Raw genomic sequence first — 5,209 nt, forward strand, 5'->3', positions numbered from 1 at the left:
AATCCTCTCCGTTGTGAAGAACCTCCTTGTGGTAATCCTTGAAACAAATTTCAAACATAGTGCTTTCACGCACACGCCACCTCCACTTGTTGAACTCCTCTAAGACCTTCAAAATCGTTGTTCCATTTCCACCATCCACTAATTTAGACCCTTTGGACAGCACAACCCATCCACACTCAGTGTTCTTGTGAGTCCTGGAAGAGAGAAATTTCTGTAAGCGACCATCTTTTCCTTTACAGCCTATTTCCACACAAGACAAAACTATGGAAATCTTGGCATGTTGTATGACATAATCTTTAGTCAGGGCCTCTACTCTTTTTGCAAATTGTTTTCTGCACTCTTCATCAACGCCTCCATAGATGAAAATGTACTTTCCCTCTTGGATCTGATTGAAAAAAAAAATTTCAAGGAAATTTTAATAATTTTTTGAATGAATGCAATAAAATTATAGAAGTTACTTCAATGTGCTCCCACAACTACATGTATATGTGTAACAAGTAATTATTCAATATTTCGATAATACAACAACATGGTATCTGAGTACTATTTCGCTATATTTAAGAAGTACCTAATAATTTTCGTTGTACAATGTGTATATATAATATAACCTAACATCCCTCACCACCCTTGGAAGAATGCGAGTTTAGTTTGTCTGAAATTGACTTTACCCAAATCAGTAATTTTGGAATATGGTTAATCATATGGAGACCAATACGGTCCTCTCCATTGAAAAGTTCTTCCTTTCGCGGAAGAATCATCTTGTAATCCTTGAAACTATTGACCAAGCCAATCTCAGGCACCAATTGCTTCCAATTGTTGAACTCCTCCAACACTCGTAGAATTGTTGTCCCATTTCCGTGGCTCACTAATTTAAATCCTTTGCATAGGAGAGCCCATCCACTCTCAGTCTTGTAGGAAAGAACCTTTTGGACTACCTTTGTCAAAGGATCTGATTCAGTCCTCTTGTCAATCATAGTGGAGAGAAATCTCTGTAGGTAGTTCCAAAAGGTTTGGCTATCACTTTCCTTTTCCCAGCAAAATGACTCTACGGAAATCTTGGCATCCACTATGATTGGATCTTTACGCAGTGCGTATGCTTTATCATTAAATCGTTTTTTCCACTTTTCATTCATGCCTCCATAGAAGAAAATGTGCTTCTCCTCTTCCATCTGATTGCACAAGAAATTTCAAGGAATTTTTTTATTTATTAGAATGAACAAAATAAATAAATAAATAAGGTGCATGCATGAATACATGTGTATATATGTGTGGTGTGTATGTATCAATAACTCTAGGACACAATACTTTTTACCAAGACCATTCACAACTAATATGGCAAGTTATTAATAATAGATAATAAAATGATATTAAGTGATGGGCCAAATGAGAATTAATAAAAAAAATTTTACTCAATTGTTATAAAAAATGTTGTGCCTATGGCATTACTTGAAATTTGTACATGTAAGCATTTGGGAATGTTAAAATAACTTTACCGATTGCGTCATTGTTGTAAAATTGTTAAATATCAAGTATCCAAACTAATCGTCTCCAATGGATAGTTCTTCTTCTTTCATTGTAGTGAAAGGGAAGGCATTCATTCGTGATACAATAATCATGCAGAGTGCATCTAAATGTACCACAATCCCTTGTGAGTTCATCACCACAACAATAGGCTTATTTTTGAATTGCCACTTCTCCCTAACGTACTTGATGCCTAATTTGAATGAATAATTATGCACTATGTACCATGTTGGCATCTTAGACTGCAACATGTCGAACTTATTTTGCATGTCATCAGTCCACTTTTCCTCAATCGGGATCCATACTATCTTATATTGATCCTCATTGCTTATTTCTTCGTAAATTGACTTTAGAATTGAAATATCCACACTTGAGATGTTTAAGCCCGAAAACCACAACAAGACATTCTTTGTTTTCACCACTTCAATGCCAATCTGTTTGTGCAATACAATTATGAAAACTTAGCTATGTTAGTACCAATTTTCATACTGTTGATTAATAAGTTATTCTTATTGTGTCTATTACTACTCTATTCTATTGAGCAAAGTTTAAATAGAATATTCGGAACATGTAACATGTGTAAGGGTAAGAGTTAACACAACAAAGTGTCATTGGAGACAGTTATGGGTCAAATTTGCAGGCCCAACTTAAATTTCAAAGGATCATGGTGAAAGAGTATTGCCCATAATGATTGGTCAATTTTTTATTTTTTATTTTGGTAGTTTTCAGCCCAATATGATTTTGGGTTGGGCTAATACTTGGTTAACAATTACTTTGAAATTACCTTGCTATACATTTATTTTAGTATTATTCGTTTGCAAAAAAAAAAAAAAAAATATGGAATATATCCTGTTTAAATTTTTATACCAAAAACTTTATACGGTGGAAAATGAGGGAAAAAAATAAAACAAGTTTGCATGGGATAAATATATAGTATTTTGTATGGTTTTTCAAAATTAGAAAATGTTGGGCTTTCCCCATCTTTACGGTGAGCTTGGTCTTCCAAAATCAATCCTGAGCTCGATCAAGGCTAGACTTGAACAAGCACCATTTCTCCCAATCATAACTCAACCCGGCTCAATCCTATAGACATTTCTTGTTTGTTTCAAAAGACGAGTTGCATTACTCATTATGTATTTGCCTTTCCCTAACATGATTGTCTCATAGTTTCCCAATGTCCATACTCTGTACACAGCCGCTCATAAACTATGGACATTTGGTGTCCACATTTTCTAACTGATATCCACACTTTTGAGTAGTGAAATAACAATTTTTCCCTTATATAATATCTTTGACTACAATATAATGATAATAATGATAGTAGTAATATAATAAAGTCGAACAGTATTTACAAGAACTAACCTCTGTGTTTGTAGAACCATCATTGATGAGTGGCCTGAAAGTCATCTCCTTGAAAGCCACCATGATTTCCATAGGGTTTTCCATGACCTCCACGAGCTTCTGATAGCGTATTTGCTCTTCAATAGGTTCTATATGCGATTTTAGAAAGCTAGTGTGACATTGATTTTCTTAGCAAAGGGAAATAGTTCAGGTGACTTGTCCCTGAGATTACGAAACCACGGTTATGACTTATGAATGAGCCAATGAACATTTGCTCTATGGCAAACCTAAATTATAACAGTGATACTGTGGAGAATTGAATTATATTTGATAAATTACCGATTAATGTTCCAAAAGCTTAATCTAAGACTTTCATTTCACATGTGAGATTACTACCCTTTTTAAGTGGAGCCAAAAAAACAAGTGGCAATTTTTAAAAAGGGAGGTAATTAAGTTGGAGAAAAAGTTTGAACCTAAGACCTTATACTATGATAAATGTGTGATTGTCCAAAAGTTTAAATTTTTGAAAAATTGTGAATTTAATCATTTAATCTAAGACTAATAAAATGAATTCAACATATATTATACATTTTCAGGGCTAGGACTTACTCATCATTAATGAGACAACACAATTGAGTTGTGCAAACTACAACAGTTATGATAGCCCAGTAAACATGTATTGGTATACTGTCCTTGGCTGTTGACAATGAAGATAAATTCTTCAAATCATTGTTCTTAAGTAGTTTCTCTAGCTTAAAGATGTACTCAACAACATCTAATGTTGCCTTGATCAAGTTGCTAAGTTCATCAATTGCATTCTTGTGTTTCAGAAGCCATAAACTCTCTAAGATGGTAGGCACCCCCTTCAAGATCCCCATTGATTTGGCGAGTAGGTCTGATTGATGAAGCTGATCAAGGAGCCAAAATTCACCAGTCTAAAGCAAAAGCTGCAAGTGTCAACGCTGCCTTTGCATTCCATGAATAAGTAGAGAGTCTGCTAAGTATTGATATTGTTATTTTGTGTGCGACTTCCTCATCCAGATCCCTACACGCCATCCGACGTTATATTTTCATGATCACCAAAAAATACTAATGTAACTACATAGCGAAAGGATCAAATTCATCCTACACCTTGTTATAAGTTGGGAATTCAAATGGTTTTGAAATAGATGGTTTAGTGGTTCCCAAATATCGTGATATCAAAGATTTTTTAGATTAAATATTTATAATCAGCTTATTGAAATTAAGCCCTAATGTATCTTTTCTTATAGTGTGTGGGATGAGAGACTACATACTTCTGGAATAATTAGATACTTGTAGAGAGTTACACACAATCCAAAATGTTTTCGGGCCAAAAAATACTATTCTCTGTAATTATAATTACCTCGAAGGAGAGTTGCTTAAGTGTACACAATGGTGGGCTGAAGCAGGCTTCACGGGCTTTCTCCTTTGGCTGTGCCTGAGTAGCATCCTATAGAAAATAATAGCTAACTAATTGTAAGTGAGAAAAATCAAACATATATAAGAAGATATTAAAAAAAAAAAAAAAAAAATCATTATTTCCTACTTGAGTTTAATTTTATTTTTTTTAAATCATGATTGTGCACATCAATAGTATCCACTCCTTTATACACTAAGTGTATATTGTGAACAACAATTTTTACTTTTTTCAAGAATATCGACATTTTTATCTTGTTTGTATGAGGGGTAGATACCGCTGGGTGTGTAATAGTAATTTTCTAATTAAATAAATTACTTCATCTGCATCTGTTTGTACTTTTTATAATCTGTGTAAAAATTCAATGGGTTGTTGAATTTTTAAAGAAAGAATTGGGCTAGCAGGGGAAAAAAATATAAAATGAAAAAGAAAAGTCTATTTCTTATGTGTGGTAGTAACATATATATAAATTACCAGAGTATTGTCAACATGGGTTGCACCGTTTAGAATGCTTTTGACGACGATGAAAAGAGACTCAACTTCAAAGTTTTTGTCAGCATGAACATGGGTTGCACTAATTTGATCCATGATCTTATTGTTAGACATGGTTGACACGCTCAGCTCATCCTCAATGGCCTTGTGTGTGGAAACTTGAGGCACCTGGTTGCTTGCCATAATTTATTGGCTTTTAAAGGTTGAACAATAGCCTGAACAATTTATAGGCATCAGAACTGGAATAAGGCACAACCAGCAAAGACTTGAAAGGGTATGCTTCATTAGCTTCAGTTTACAGTCACCACCTAAATCGGGTCAATTGAGTAACATTGATTGCCATGGATTGAAGATTTGAGGCGGTAGACCATTAGGTCAGTCAACTTTTATTTTTTATTTTGGAGGAACTTTCATTTG

The 5,209-nt window shown here is 34.1% G+C and overlaps 1 pseudogene; it reads right to left on the reverse strand.

Moving 5' to 3' along the window:
- Window positions 1-1,538: 1,538 nt before the first annotated feature.
- Window positions 1,539-4,975, reverse strand: LOC115989866 (annotated as a pseudogene).
- Window positions 4,976-5,209: the final 234 nt, after the last annotated feature.

The sequence above is a fragment of the Quercus lobata genome, chromosome 5, assembly GCF_001633185.2.
Source record: "Quercus lobata isolate SW786 chromosome 5, ValleyOak3.0 Primary Assembly, whole genome shotgun sequence".
Lineage (NCBI taxonomy): Eukaryota > Viridiplantae > Streptophyta > Magnoliopsida > Fagales > Fagaceae > Quercus > Quercus lobata.